At 49.1% G+C, this 16,199-nt stretch overlaps 1 protein-coding gene across 6 annotated transcripts in view; it reads right to left on the bottom strand.

Annotated features, from left to right (window-relative positions):
• KCNIP1 (potassium voltage-gated channel interacting protein 1) overlaps window positions 1-16,199 on the bottom strand; it is a 259,249-nt gene that overhangs the window by 56,831 nt on the left and 186,219 nt on the right. The window contains exon 2 of one of the 6 annotated variants that reach the window (XM_081035842.1): window positions 13,052-13,124. The exons of 4 other annotated variants lie outside the window; for them this stretch is intronic. The gene's annotated coding sequence lies outside the window, so the exon portion shown is untranslated. Of the gene's footprint in view, window positions 1-13,051; window positions 13,125-16,199 lie in introns of those variants that run through there. One more of the 6 variants, XM_081035841.1, reaches the window with a different exon arrangement.

Here is a 16,199-nt window from a genome sequence, read left to right as displayed (position 1 = left end):
CAAGGTCATAGAATTAGGAAGTATTCTCATCTTCAGAGGCAACAGGAGACACACTCTGACTCCTGGGCCTCACGCACGTGTGATTCCCCCAGAGGCAGGAGTGGACAGGGGCCCAGAGAACAGACAACCCAAGAAAGGCTGGAATGACTCATCTGCTCCAACCACAGCTATGGGCTCGGGAGGCAAAGCAGCCCCCCAGCATTGGTGCTGTTTCTTGGTCTGATGGAGACGATCAAGAGTAAATGGACGGAAAGGATTTCTCACGAGCCAGCAACCAGCAGAAGGGCCAGATGGAAATACCCTGAAATGTTAACTGTGGTTTTCTCTGCTATTGGGTTATTGGGGATACTTATTACCATCCCTGTTCTTTCATGTAGTTGCTGCATATTCCATAATGAGCATGACTTACTTTTATGCTCATAAAGAAAATGAAACAAAACAACAACCCATTATGAAAATTAATATAAGATTCTCCAATAAAGGGAATCAGGGATCCTTGGAGAAATGGCTGATTCTAGAGCTGGGGCAGGAAATATACAAAATGAGCCTAGAGCATCTTGTTGTGCCAGAAAGTAAGGAAGTGCTCATAAAACAAACAGAAAGTCCCTACAATGATGGGTATGTCAAAGAGACACAGGCACCAACTCCACGAGCTTCCAGTGGCCAAAGGTGGCACAAGCTGAGCAACACGAAAAGTAGAATGATATTGGCTTACAGCCCAAACTATGAACAAACACCAATGAGTCCGCACTGTCATAAACAAATCTCTCATGTAGAAGAATTCCCAATAATTTCTGATGAAACTCCACTCTCTAGGAGGCGGAGCATAACTCCCCACTCAGCTGTGGCCTGGGCATGGTGACTTCCTTCCAAAGAGGACACTATGTAAAGGGGGGGGAGAGAAGCTTAACAGAGGAGAGAACTGACACACGCTATCTCAGCCAGCTGGTCAAGGTCAACGTCACAGTGATAAATCATGCTGATTGTATGTATCCTTGACATGATGGGATACGGATGGCGCGTTACCTCTGTGGTCTTCCTCCCAAAAACTATAACCTCAGTCTAAACACTTCAGATAAAACCCAACTGAGGGGCATTTTACAAAACACCTTCACAGGAACTTCAAAGCCATCAAGGTCATTAACATGAAGGAACGTCTAAGGAACTGTCACAGCCAAGAGGAGCCTAAGGAGACACGATGACTGAATAAAATGTGGTGTCCGGATGAGATCCTGAAACAGGAAAAGGACCTCAAGTAAAAACTAAGGGGCTTTATTGGACTTTATTTAATAATGCAGCAATATTTGTTTATGAATTGTGACAACGCTAAGGTAAGATGTTAAGAGGGGAAGCTGGGTGTGGGGTATGTGGAAACTGTACTGTTTTTTACAACTTTTCTCTAAAACGGTAAGTTTATTTTAGAGAGTTAGATAGACACAGGTGGCAGCAGGAGCAGACGGATGTTACAGAGGCGGGGACGATAGCTCAGCTCCAGCAGCAGCTCAGCCAAAAGGAGACACTGTTTACCTCTTAGTGACTCTTATTTTGCCTTTTTCCCCCTAGAACAATCTAGATTCTAGGGGGGGGAAAGTCTGTTTGCTGGACTAGAAACGAACAAGGTTATTGTATCTCACTGGCCTTCCCCGAGTCCCACAGGGGTGTCATGGCAGTTAGATTCATTAAGTTGGTATTTTCTAATGATTAACACTGGTCAATAATCCTCGGGTCTGGTCCTTAAATCAATTACCCCATTAATGAGAGTGAAAGCACCATTTTATTAGCAAGCCCTGGACCTTTTGCAGAAAAGGCTTCTGGGGTTTGGGGCTTCCATTCCCTTTGCTGCATGTCGGGTAATTAAAACTCCCACTCCAGTCCCCCAAGCTTCATGCTTATGACTTGGAACAAAATTAGCTGGAGGGAAAGACTTCCAGAAAAATGGGTTAGTGTTTCTCTCAGTGAGATACTCAGCTAGTTAGTGAGTCAACTACATTTTACCGAGGACGAACTAAGTGCTCAGGTCTCTGCTCACATTCCACCTCTTTAGAGACACCCCCGCCCTCCCCACCTTCACCACCGTGTCTAAACATAAGTGCCCACTTGCTTTCTGGCTGCTGCTGTAGTTTTCTTCAGAACATCGATCGCTACTTGATTATATTTCATTTGTTTGTTTATTGTTTTTGGTTGTGCTCCCCCACTAAACTGAAAGCATCATGAGGAGCTTGATCCTGAAGGTGATGGGGGGGGGCATCAAAAGAAGTGGCATGGTTGAACTTGTGTCTTGGAAGATAACTCTGCCTGGAGCGTGTGCACGGGTTGGGGGACGGTGCAGACAGGCTTAGAGAAGGGTGTATACAGGATTGGAGGAAGGTATAGATGCGATTGGAGGAGCGGGCGGGAGAGAATACCCAAGGTCAGCTGGGAGGCCATTCAGAGATGTGGTAAGACGATGGTGCCACTGGCATGAAGAAGAGAGGACGACTGCTGCCGATTCTTAGAAGGTGGAACGGACGGGACTAACTGGACAGGACTAACTGTTAAATAACTGGGGATACCTGGAGGAGGGAGAGAGTGTAAGGATGACGTCCAGGTCTCTGGCTTGGGCACCAGTTCACCAAGGCTAGGAGCACTGGGGAAGGACTGCTGGGGGGATGACCCCAGAATGCTTGCACCATATTCTTGTGGTGATTAAAAAACAATGGGTGGGGACAGACTAGCCTATATTTTGAAGTGTTCAAGGCATGCCAGCAAGAAATATAGCCTGGTCGTTGAGGTACACAGACTAGAAAGAGACTGGAAGAAGAGTAACTCTCTTACCCTGTGTCCCAGTGTTTCTAAAGCTGGGCCTGTGCACCGCCTAGATGACCTAAATGACCTGTGTACGTCGGCTTAGATGGCGGCACGTGTTCTGGGAGCGGTGACCCTCAGCTTCCAATGCCCAGACAAGAATCTGAGAATTGTTACATGTCCAGCCCATCAGGGAAGACGTTGTTGGACTGGGAATGTGGGAATCATGCAGCCTTTGGAATGACCTGTCTTAAAGGCAAATCTGCTTCCATTCATTTCTTCTTTCACTCACTCATTCACTCGCCCACTCACCAAATACTGCTCCTGCCGTGGCCTGGGCAGTCTGTGGGCACGCCTAGACACTGTGGCCTTAATGGGACCCAGACAGACCCATTCTTGGCTCCCCACCACCACCAGGAAGAGAAGGTCTTTATACACAGGGGGTCCTCCATGAGCTGCCCCTCCCCTTCTGCTTCTATAATAAAACTCATCTCCTGCCATTTCTAAGGAAAGCGAGCGCTAGTATGTGACATCCATACTCTTTGTGCTTCTATAGAAACCCCTTGCTAATTTTCTTTTTCGCTTTGTTTCTGTGTCTTTGCTCATACTGATCCCTCTGCCTCCAATGCCATTCCTTTTGGCCCAGCTCAGGGGTTATGTCCTCCATCAAGGGGCCTCCTTAGAGACCTCTTCCACAGCCCCCGTGAGGACTCCTAACTCCTAACACAGTTACTGTGTAACTATGGACCTAGTTACACAGTGCAGGAGAGGGAGGAGAAGCTTTATGAGGCGGTAACCGTGCTGGGTACACGCCCTTCACCCCTGTGGTCACTCTGCCTGTGCCCTAGAACACTGGCCTCCACGAATGGCACCTCCCAGGTGCCTATGACCTTTGGCTTCTAATTGGGTTCAGCCAGTGGGAAGCATGGGTAGGAGGTGACGAAAGAGAGGTCAGGGCAGTGGCTGTATTCTACTAAATGCCCTCAGCTCTCTGGGCCTCCTGGCTCCTCTATTAAGACAACTGTTAAGATGGGAGAGGGAAAATGGCACGTAGTGTGTTCAGGGCGGAGGGCCCAGGCAGTCTTGTAGAGAAGTCCCAGTCTTCACGAGTAGGACAGAATTGCGGAGAGTGGTCAGCCCTGTATGGCCATGCTGACGGATGGCAGACCACTTAGCAGAGGTGGGTGACTCAGGATCAGATGAACTTCCAAATGCCTCACTCTTTGAGAGCCTCCTGGGGCCCCGATACCACCCTGGAGGGTGTTTCCTGTACCCGGGGCTCAGGTCACATGGAGGAAGCTACACCATGACTCATGTGTCCAGGAAGTATTGAAGCCCTGAAATATACACAGCGTTCTCAGATCTGCTGATCCAGGCAGAGAGGAGAGGGGAAAGGTGCCGTTCTCCCTTTTGCCCACCCTCCAATATCCTGCCTGTGCCTCTGTGGGGGAATGAAAGTGGCCCAAAACTCAGAGGTTGGCTCTGTGTCCCTTCCCTTGAATCTGGGCTGCCTGGCACTGCTCTGATTAATGGACTGTAGTAAAAATAGTGCTGTGCCAGTTCTGGGCATAAGAGGACTTCTGCCTTGGTCTCTTGGAGCCTTGACCTGCTCTATGAGAAGAATGACTACCCACTGGACGGACTGCTTGGAGAGCCCCGGCCACTACGCTGAGAGGAAGCGGGGCTCAGCGGTGCTCACCTTGCCAGCTGTCCCCGCCAAGGAACCGCACACGTGAGCAAAGCCACTGTGGACTGTCCAATCTAGACCAGGGCAGCTGAATGCCATTGCTCGGATCCCGTCAATGCCATACACAGCAGAAGAATCACTCAGCTGTGCCCAAATTCCTGACCCCCAGAACTGACAAAATAATAGAATGATTGTTCCTTTTAGTCACTGTGTTCGGGGGCAGCAAGTTGTGTAGCAAAGGTAACTGGGACAACCTCCTGCGGGGTACGCAGGCAGAAGCCAGCTAGCAGGGATACCCAGAAATGCCGGCTATGGGGTCAGGCCCAGGATTGTCACAGGACTCCAAACAAGTGGATTCTAGTATATTTCTTGCACACCTGAGTCTGTGCATTGAGATTCATTCATTCCTGGGAAATTTGGAAGAAGTTTTCACAGGGCCTGGCCCATGTGAGTGTTCCACAAATGGAAGCCAATGGAAACCGTTGCCTATTATTAGGCCAGCATTCCTAGGACTTGGACAGGCTAAGAGGCCGTGTCCCTCAGCCGCACTCTGCTGGCTGCTTTGGGAAATAGGATGGCCAGAGGCCAGAGCTCTAAGCCTTGGAGCTCGAGGAAAGGGCACAAAGGCTCAGTGCCAGGCTGTTCCGCACTCTCTTCCCCTCACCCGAGCCCTTTGAGGCCCCCAGGCCTTTCCAGGGCTGTGTTCCAACCACCCACCAGCCTTCTCCCAAATGCAGATCTTTTCTAATTTCCTGCCCTGTGGCGGAACCATCGCTCAATGAGTAAGATGACAGATTGGTCTGAGAGGGCCTTGCTTCCAGAACAGGCTTTTCCCCCACAGCAGGAGCATGGTAATTAAACCCCGCCATAGTTGAGAGAACAAAGTTTCCCCAAGCAGAACAGCAATTCTCAGAGCACAGTGTAGATCAGAAGTGGAGTAGAGATTCCAGCCGTGGAGTGTGCCTGTTCTCACCAAGTGTACCCCCTACTCGGACACACCAAGGAGGGGCGACAGCAGTCTGGGCCAGCGGAAACTGAGAGAGGACATCAGCTCCTTAGATCCCTTAGTTCTCCAAATGGCCATCGGCTCATCCGGGACCTGCTTCAGTGAAGGTGGGCACCGCGGTTGTGGTTGACCTGTCTGGGTGCAGTCAACTCAGATGTTTGGGTTCGGTATGTAAGTTTCATCGGGGGGAGGTAAAAGTGTTTTTAAAAAGAGAGAGGAAGAGAGAGAGAGAGAGAGAGAGAGAGAGAGAGAGAGAGAGAGAGAGAGAGAGAGAGAGGAGTGTAGAAGTAACTCGGTCTCACCATCTGAAGCAACACTCCACAGTGGGTTATGACCTCTCCCGGCCTTGGTTTCCCATGGAGCCTGTTCTAGAACGAGGCACCTCGTTGGGAGAGTGTCACCTACATGTTAACATGAACACACGTCAAACATACATGGGTTCACACAACATGGCCCCCAATACACACTGACTTCTTATCTAATGCAGAACTAAAGGAAGAGAAATTTCTTTTAATGTGGAGGAAATAAAGGGGTTTTGTTGGGTGTATTTTGAGTTGTTATGTTCTTATATATTTTAAGGGTGATTTAGGGAATTTCAAGGGTAATTTTGACTACATCCGATTGCTATTTTCTGTGTTGACTCCAGAGCTACTGAAGTAATTACTTTATCATCTTCTTTATCCAGTTAACTTACCAACCCTTATTTCTATAAGTGGGAATCATGCAGACTTGATCCCAGCTCATTTTTGAATTGTTCCAAATTCCAGATTAGCATGCTCCAGAATAGCTTTATGCTACACATTATAAATAGAGTTCAGAAGCACACCGTGTTAACACCATCTTACTATATTTCAAAAAGCCATAAAGAAAATTGCTGTTTGTACCATTAACCAGATAATGTTAGTGCAAATCATGTACCTAAATGTGAAACTATTGGCTCCAAGAATACTCTAGAAATGAGTTAACATTGTAATTTTGGCCAACAAACGGCTAACCTTATTTAGCTACAGGTAGATTTAGCTGTATGATGCTTGATATACAGGTAAATCATGTATAATAGCCACACAGGAAAGAATAATGAGCAAGTCCAACAGTAGCTAGAATGAACACTTTGTTTTAAATGTCTTACCCTCATTAAAAGCATTAATATTCATGAGTCAATGATTATCTGTATGAATTTCCTATGGTAATGACCCAGATTCAGCCAGTCCTCCCCCCTTTCTCAGTGGATACCCACATCAAAGTACAGCACGGTTTTATGGTGAAGAGAGTAGTGTATCAGCTTTAGGAATTTATTACCAGTTTGTGGACATGATCGGAATGTGTGTTCATTCAAGGCTTCAGTTGCAACTCACCCTTTGGGGTGTCCTCACAGCACTGAGGCACGGAGCCTGGCACATGGTGGGCGCTCAGCAAAATCTGATAAATGGAAAAGCAGGCACCAGGTAATGGCCTGGATCCTCCATTGTAGGAGAGTAGAGAAAGGCAGGTCTCAGAGACTCCAGGGTAGACTTCCTGGAGGAAGTGGGACAGGGCTGAACCCCAGAGGAGGTGAGGGCTGGGGACTGGTGAAAAGCTGTCCAGAGGACGTTTCCTAATGAGCGGAGGAAGAGGTATTGGTGCAGGCAAAGCGAAAAGGCGTAGAAAAGCAGTAAGGAGGGTGTGACTTCTGTAGAAGATGAATTGCTGGATGGAACAGTGATGTCCAGGGAAACACTCAGGCTTTGTTAACCCCTCTGAGCTCCAGCTTCCCCATCTGTAAAATGGGAAAGCAGTGACTATCTTTCCATAGAGGTGTTTTAATGATAAAAAAAAAAAGAGGTAGTGTGTGGAAAGGCGCTAGGACACACCTGGTAAGTTGTAGGTACTTATAAAGGGTAGTTCCTCCTGCCCCGGCAGGGACCCTGGAGCCTGACATCTCAGGCCACTCAAACAACCACGTGTGAAGCCCTGCAGCACCCTCACTCCCGCTCTCTGCTTTTCACCCCAAGTGGGCAATTGCCCCCTTTCCTCTGTGTCTGGCTACCTCAGATGAGACCCAGTGCCTTCAGCCCTTCTATTCATGGCCACAGAAGCCGCGTCCTCCACCCGGTGATGGGGTCACCTGGTACTGCAGCAGGATCCTGCTCTTTGTCTCCCCAGCTCTCCCCTCCCCCCACAGCCAGCCCACTCCCTCATCGCTCACCCTGACAGCCTCAAATGCCTATTTATTTGCAGACTAACTTCCTGGTGGTTTAATATCCCCTTGAATTACTGTACAATCTCTTTCAAGTTATATTTGATTATTTTTCACATTTAAAAACATGAACACAATTACCCAACAATGGCACGTGCCGTTACAGTCAGAAATAAAATAGTATTGCAATACCCTCTATGCATCTTAGACAAGTAGTCAGTCCCTGGAAATTATGTCTCCAGCATGGAGCGAGATCTGCAGTGATAGGTACCATATAAATGCATATGAGACAATAAATAGTTACAAAGGGAGAGGATGATGAATAATTAATTCACCCGCCTCTCCAGGCATATTCTTTATAAATCTGTCCCAGGCGTTCATTTTTTCCTGGTTTTTTTTTTTTTTTTTTTTTTTTTTTTTTTTTTTTTTTTTTTTTTTTTTTTTACAGAAGCAAATATTTAAAAGTAAAGAATAAGTAATGTCCAGAGAGGAGAGACATAAACAGAAAAAAATCAGTGGGAGGAGGTAGAAGATTATAGATGGTGAGGGTTCCAAGATTTCTGTAATATTGACTGGGCAGCACTTTCTAAGGAGACGGGCGAGGTCACGACAGGGTGGGGTTGTTCCATGGTGAGACAGAATTGGTTCGGGGTCAGACCTAAGCATTAGGTATTCATGCTGGATGAATGCCATGGACTTCTTACCTGGGCCCAATCAGTGTATAGGTAACGAGGGGAAAAGCCTCAGAGACACGTTTAGAAAGTTCTAGAACTCTTCTCTCTTCCCTTGGCACTACTGGAACTCTAAGAATTGCAGGATAAGCAAAGGATCGAATCCAAAGTTGGCTTTGATTTACATCCCTCTGCTGAGGGGTACTTACTACCTCTCAAGGTGACTTGTCTTAACTCTGGTAGCCCTGACTGTTAGAAAGATCTTTCTGTGGAGTCCAGAGAGAGAGACCCACAAGAGCCAAGAAGAGTCCAAGCCTATATATTAATAGATAGGTAGATACATAGGTAGATAGATAGATAGATAGATAGATAGATAGATAGATATCCATCCAGAGATGAAGTCCCACCCACCCCTTCTCCTGGCTACTGGACCTGAAATTCCCCTGATCTGACCGTCCTTTGGGTTCACAAGCTCCCTTTTAAAATGTGCTCCTGTACTGACTGGTCGTTCATTCCTCAGTGGGAAATATGGTTATTCTCTTTGTATATCTCTCAGATCTACAGTCTTCATCAGCATACCTGCTTTGCAAATATTTTCTTTCACCCTGTGTCTTGCCTTTTCTTTCTCTTAATAACGTCTTTTGGCGCAGAAGTTACAAATGTTGATGAAATCCAAATTACTAATAAAGTGGTGGTAGAATGTCAAACGGTACAACGACTTTGGAAAATCCCAAGTCGGCATTTTCTTAAAAAGTTAAGCGTTCACCTAGCGTATGGCCCAACCATTGCAGTCCTAAGCATTTACCCAGGAGAAATGACAGCTTACGTGAAGACTTGTACGTGAATAGTCCCTCCGCTTGCACAGCCTTTGGGAGACTGACACTAGAGACGCCAGAGTCAAGGGCCCGGCACTGGGTGCCCACAGCTGTGCTCAGTACACGCAGGTTCCCCCACTTTGTCTTCTGGGCTCCCCTCTGCTTCCTGAGGGCAGCTCCTGGGCTCTTGGTGCCCCGTCCCTCCTTCGGTTTAGAAAGCCAAGGGCGCTGGTGCAGGCATTAGCTAGGGGTCACCAGCAGGTCTGACACCCTACTGACGGACCCGGGGCCATGGCTTAGCCAGATCCTCCCACACCTGACAAGGAGAGGAACTGAGGGCAGCACCCAGGGGGGCTGTGAGGTCTGGGTGCTCAGCACCTCCAGGGAAGGCATAGGGAGTAAATACTCCAGCCCTGCTAGAGGGAGGCTGGTCTGAGGGAAGGAGGGACCCTCAGACAAGGGAGGGTGGAGACATTCGGGGAGCTGTGTGACTCAGTGGCACCTCAGAGGACCTGTGAATCGCCCCTTACATGGGAGGACAATCAGTTATCCCCATTTCACAGACCAAAGGGGAGGTCCAGGCAGGATGGAGTGAGCGGGATGGCAGGAGTGCCTTGGAGTGGGCAGGGTCTGTGCCCTGGGTTAGGGCTGGTCCTGCACACAGCAGAACTTCCCACCCGGCAGAGGATCCAGTTCCGGACGAGGTGGCGTGGGCTGTGAGCTGAAGGCGTGGGGTACCCCTCGGGAGACACCACTGCTATCCGGGCAGATCCCTGGCGGAGGTTCAGGCCGCATCCTGGGGCCCAAACTTCTGCCTGGTTTCAGGGACACCTCCCTTCCGTGTCAGAGAGGGCAGCCTGGGGCCAACCCCTGGGGGGTTCGAAGGCATCTATCTATCCCTCCATTCCATATTCGCAGAGGATACACAGCCCTGGGGCAGCCGCCCCAAAGCATTCCAAGAGAAATCACCTCCGAGCCCCCTGGGAGCACCTAGTCCTGAAGCATCCCAGGAACAGTACATCCCACGCCTGTAGCACTGGGAGAAACCGTCCTGAGCTCCCTTCCAGGCACGAGATGGCCCCGTCCAGGTGACCCTGTCCACAGTAGGGCTCTGAGGCCTGGAGCCATTGAGAAGGTGAAGAGGGTCGGAGGTGAGTTAACCACTAGGTCTGGGGCTACACACGCAGACCACCACTCCCCGTTTCCCCTGGCGGATTCCTCAGGAGCCTTTGACATTTCAGGGCCAGACGTCAGAGGTTACTTCAGACAAGAGGTTAATATCTGAAATATGTAAAGACCTCCTCACACAACTCACCAGCAAAAAAATACCAAAGATAAAAACAAAACAACATTGAACCCGGGTGGCCAGGTGGCTCAGTTGGTTAGAGCGCAAGCTCTGAACAACAGGGTTGCTGGTTCGATTCCCGCATGGGATGTTGGGCTGTGCCCCCTGCAACTAAAGACTGAAAACGGCGACTGGACTTGGAGCTGAGCTGCGCCCTCCACAACTAGACTGAAGGACAACGACTTGGAGCTGATGGGCCCTGGAGAAATACACTTACGTTCCCCAATATTCCCCAACGAAAAAAAAAAAGATTAAAGAAAAGCACCAAATACAAAAACAGCATTAAACCCCAAATCTGATTTTAAAATGGGCAAAGGATATGAAGAGACATTTCTCCAAAGAGGACATACAGAGGACCAACAGAAACATGAAAAGATACTCAATGTCACTAATTATCAAAGAAATGCAAATCAAACCACAATGAGATACCATCTCACACCTGCCAGAATGGATATCATCAATAAGTCAACAAAAACAAGTGCTGGAGAAAAGGGAACCTTTGTGCACTGTTGGTGGAACTGCAAATTGGTGCAGCCACTATGGAAAACAGTATGGAGGTATCTCAAAAATTAAAAATAGAACTACCTTATGACCCAGCAACTCCACTTCTGGGTATTTTTCAGAAGAAAATGAAAACACTAATTTGAAGAGATATCTGCACCCCTGTGTTCACAGCAGCACTATTTACAATAGCCAAGATATGGAATCAATCTAAGTGCCCATCAATAGATGATTGGATAAAGAAGAGGTGGTACATGTGTACAATGGAATACTACTCAGCCATAAAAAAGAATGAAGCCTTGCTACTTGCAACAATATGGATGGACCTAGAGGGTATTATGCTAAATGAAATAAGTCACAGAGAAAGCCAAATACCGTATGAATTCACTTATATGAGTGTAGTCGCACAACAGCCTAGCCAACTGTCCCTCCATGTCTTTCCTTAAGGAAAGAAGAGTCTGTGAGATTGTGCCTCTCTGGGACTCTGTTCCATCCTTGTGTTTACACATTATATCTCTCTGTCTGGTCCCCAAAAGATGGTTTGCAGCCAAAGACAGGTAAGATATCTCATGGGAGATACAACCTAAGCCAGGCGGAATCTAGTGGGGACCCCTAATGAGCTACCTTAAAAGAATAAGGGAAGGGGCCTTGCCTCCCCTTCCCCCTGCCTGGGAAAGTCTGTTGCGCGCCCTGGCTTTTCCCTTGCAGCTGTTTGTGAGAGAAGTCATGAGGACAACAAAAGATCAGTTCTCTCACTTATCTCAACAGAACTGTTACAATATGAGAGACTTGACTCTGAGAAGGTACAGACCTTAGGAAAGACATCATGGGAACTTGTGCTTCGGCTGTTTGAAGGTTAAAATAATTGGCTTGGGATGTTTCTATAACGTGATAAGTGAGTCTCACAAACCGTGCCAAAAACACTGCTACTCCCTCGTATACTTATCAATAAAAGCCTCCAGTTGGCTTTATTCAGGGCTCCAGTCCTGAGACTGAGAGACCCCTGGCCTTCTGAGAGATTTAACAGCATTAAGTCTCTATTTCTTTCTTTCTTAAAAATTTAACCCAAACCGCCCTTTCTCGCCTCCTCACTGCCCTTGTTGCGCGGGACGCGCGACATACGTGGAATTTAATAAAACAAATGAAGAAAGAAAACAGACTCACAGATACAGAGAACAAACTGATAGTTGCCCCAGGGGGGAGGGGGCGGTTGGGTGAAAAAGGCAAAGGGTGATAAGAGGTACAAACTTCCATTTATAAAATAAATAAGTCATGGGGATGTAATGTATAGCATAGGGAATTGGGGCAATAATATCCTAATAACTGTGTACACTGATACGTGGGTACTAGACTTATGGCGATCACTTTGTAAGGAATATAAATGTCTAATCACTATGTTGTAAACATGACAATAATACAATACTGTATGTCAGCTCCAATTAAAAAATACATTTAAAAAATGTGACTTCAGAAACCTGACCCTACGGAGACGTCACAATGCCACCTCCCCCACACACAGGTCATTGGAGTCTAAAACTCATTCCCACTGGCTTGAACCTTGACGCAAGGTGACGGGTGGGAGACAGTGACAGGAAGAGACACAGAGCCAGGGTGGGTGACATGGCTGGTGGGATGCCATGAGTTTGGGAGCGGCTGAGGCTGCATGCCACGGAGATGAAGGTGTTCTGGAGCACCCAGCTGTGATTGGTGAGGTCCCGGAAGCTCCCTGCACCCCTCCATCCCAAGCCAGTAGGTCTCAGCCATTAGAAGCTGCTAGAAGAAGCTCTTCAGAGCCAATGTCACAGGTCGTGGGGGATGCCCTCCTTGGAGCAGGCAGCGCGGTGCATGCCACATGCGCAGACAATGGGGCCAGGTCCTGGCCTGACGTACCCAGAAACCACTGTCCCCTCTGCTTCCCCCAACCAAGGCTAGGGGCCCTCAGTGTGACCCGGAGGCTGGGCATCCCCTCTCCAGGCCCAGAGAAGTCTCCTTTGGGAAGGAGAAGTCTGCACACGCAAGTCCACCCCAGCTGAGACTTGAGAAGCAATGAACCAATCATGTCTTACTGTGGCCGCTTTTGCTCCCAAACTGCCAAGTGTGTCATCACACCGCCCTCCCGGCTGCTCGAGCCTGACTTACCTGTAAGAGAGAACACAGATGGGGATGACAGACATCTTTCCTTGGGACCAGCACGGCCTCTGAGACTGGACCAGGAAGCTCCTCGCACCAAAGGAGCTTTGGCTCTGAAAAGACCTCCCCAGCGGGGCAGCGCCATCAGGGCAACCCATACCTTTCTCTTGATACCTTGACCTTGACCAGTTCAACAGCCTGAGAGAAATGTGAGGAGGTGGGGTCTGAAAAGAGGCTCTTCCCAGGGACGGGTGAGATGGGGAAGCCACGCCCACAGGCCTCTGTGAGCGTGAATGCAGGTCTGGAGGCAATCTAAGAGAGGTTTGCTTTGGGGCTGAGAGTTTCCCGTGGGGAAGAAAACACGAGGGACGAAGGTGTATTTCTTGTACTTAGCAACCAGGGGCGTTGTAGTTCACCAAATACTTTATCCTCTGCACAACTGCAAGCCAAAAGGAATTAGCAGCTCTGGGGTGGAGTCTGCACGCTCCTGAAATATGATGCTCCCCCTGCCCATTTCCTGTGCATCTGAAAGAAGGAGTCCACTCTGTTCATGCCACGCCAGGCCGCTCGTTACCATGTTTCCCCTCCAGGATATTCCCAAGCTTCTCCACACTGTGACGCATATTGGGGTCTCAAGCAATGGTAAAATGACTAAGAGTTTTAATCCCGGGGCTCCTCCCCAAATACATATGTGAACGTGCCCAGCACACACCGGGAGATTTCTATAAACATGGCTTCTCACGTTACGCTCCGTTGTTGACTGAGCTGATTCCCTTGGTGTGTAAATGGAGTAATGAACACGCTTCTATTGTCAGAAGCCTGAGGGACCGCACACTCACTGCCATTTATTCCCTTATCGTATCGCTTGTAAGCCCAGCCTGAATACTGACCTGCAGCGTAGGGGCACCATCCACCAGGGGCACGCAGCCCAAACCATGAGGCACATGGCCAGCCGAAACTCAAATGGCAGCTCTGGGCTCCAGCTCCCCGAGAGTTAATCGCCTTTGCCACACCCGCTCATGCCTTTCTGGCACCAGACTGGGTTGGACGGCCTTCTTCCCTGCACTTCCTCACAGCACTGACACGCTAATGTGCATTGTGACTCTAGTGCCTGCCACGTCCTGGCCTTCAGACCGCTGTCGCTGTCTCAGGAGATGGAAACAATACCCATCTGGTACTCATTCAGCCACTCAGGAGTCACCCTGGGCACCTCCCTGGCCCCCATTTCCATGGCGAATCCATTATCAAATCCTGCTGATATGACTCTAAATCTGTCCGGAATTCACTGTCACTGTGTTTGACCAGGTCACCATCCTCGGTGGAACTGATGGCTGGTGCTCAGGCAGCCATCGTGGACCAGGAGGTAGCAGGCATGGACTACTGTTAGCAGCACGGGAAGACAGAAAGAGCCAAGTTCCTCACAATGTCTTAAAACTGCCGTGCCAGCCCTATACCAGCCACCTCCTGCCTTCTTTTACGTGTGAGAGGCATAAACTTCATGGTCTGACATAATGTTGTTTTGCAATTTCATTCCACACAGCTGAACCCATCCCACTGAGTCACTGAGGTGGGGAGAAGGGGTGTGACTTGTGAACAGGTGTACCCCAGCTGGAGCATGCATGGCCCTTGAATTAGAAAGTGCTTGGAGCAGGAGATGGGAGGACAGGAAGGTTCCACAGGAGAGAGTGGGCCGAAGGGACGTGTGAGGGGAGTTATTGCATCCTCAGGCGGTGGGGCAATTACTGAGCCGGGGTACCACATGTCCTGTTGGATTATCTCCGCCATTCCTCACAACACACAACCCTATGCGTTAGCTCTGTTATTATTTTCATTTTATAAATGAGAAAAGCGAGCTTAGGGAGGTGAAGTAACTTTCCAAGGTCACACGGTGAGTGATGGAGGCAGGAGTTGCGTCCCGGAAGCCTGGCTGCAGGGCCTGGCTCTCCACCACTGACTTCTGGAGGTGTGTTTGTTTTACTTATATATCCAGCGGTGGGTTTTATATGGGATGTACCGATTTTTCACATTGTTGAACTACACACAGAATTGACCGTCACTCTGGAAGAAACTTAAAGATCATCTACCGAGAAGGCTTTATTATTATGGTGGTTGTTCATCAGTAGCAGCTACAGTAGCAATAGTAGCAGCCAGAGAGCGTTTGGCCACACAGACTGTCCTGTGGAAAGCGGTGAAGAAATAAAAGGTCGGCTGCCCCAGGTGAAGCAGGGTGTGGACCTCAGAGAAACCTGGCTTGCTTTCCTCTTTGTGTTGCTCTCTGTCCTGTGGAGGAAATGGTCCCCACGTGGAACGTGGGCCTTCCTCAGACTGCTGCTGTCCTCTGCTGGTCAGAGCTGGCATTGGCAGGCACTTCCAGTTCAGGGATGCAGAAAGCTCCCGGTCAGAGGGTCCTGCTGAGACTTTCTCAGGGGCTGCTGCTCCCACTGCCCTGTCATGTTGTGTGGGGGACAGTCACGGGACTTGTCAGGCGCTGGAGGAAGAGACCGCTTTATGTGGGGCTTGGCTACCTTTGTGAACTACTCACAGGGTTGCTTTGGGTGCCTGGCCCAGGACAGAAAGGAGGAGCCAGACAGCCTGGAGTGGGGTGGGCGCCAGCAGGAGGCGAAGAGGAGGAAGGGCTCATGGGGGAGCGGGGACAACCTCATATGGCTTTCAAGCAACACACCTACGTTGTGAATACAGCAATCATTACTCTTAATTTTAGAAACTGACACCCAGAATGGTAAAATAATTCCTCTTCTAAAGCTATCAAGACCTTGGGCTTTGGGGTCAAACTGGATTCGAGTCTCAGACATGAGATGTGTGACTTTGGCAAGTTCCTTAGCCTCTCCAGGGTCCACTGTTCTCCTCAGGAACCTGGGATGCTACAGGCCACAGAGAGGGTGGCGGAGAGGGACCCACGCAGGCAGGTGGAGTGCTGGCACATGCCTGGCATGGGGTAAAGCTCGAAACCATGTAGCAGATGCAGGTACTGTCCCAAACACACCTGGCGATGACAGCAGGGGTTTCAGCCTGGTCGGCCTGCCTCCCCCTGAGGGCAGGTACCTGTGAACCAGGAGTGTGGAA

Source organism: Rhinolophus hipposideros (genome assembly GCF_964194185.1).
Source record: "Rhinolophus hipposideros genome assembly, chromosome: 23".
In the NCBI taxonomy this organism is placed as follows: domain Eukaryota; kingdom Metazoa; phylum Chordata; class Mammalia; order Chiroptera; family Rhinolophidae; genus Rhinolophus; species Rhinolophus hipposideros.
Note: the sequence above shows the minus strand (reverse complement) of the source record. Positions and strands in the feature narration are given on the sequence as shown.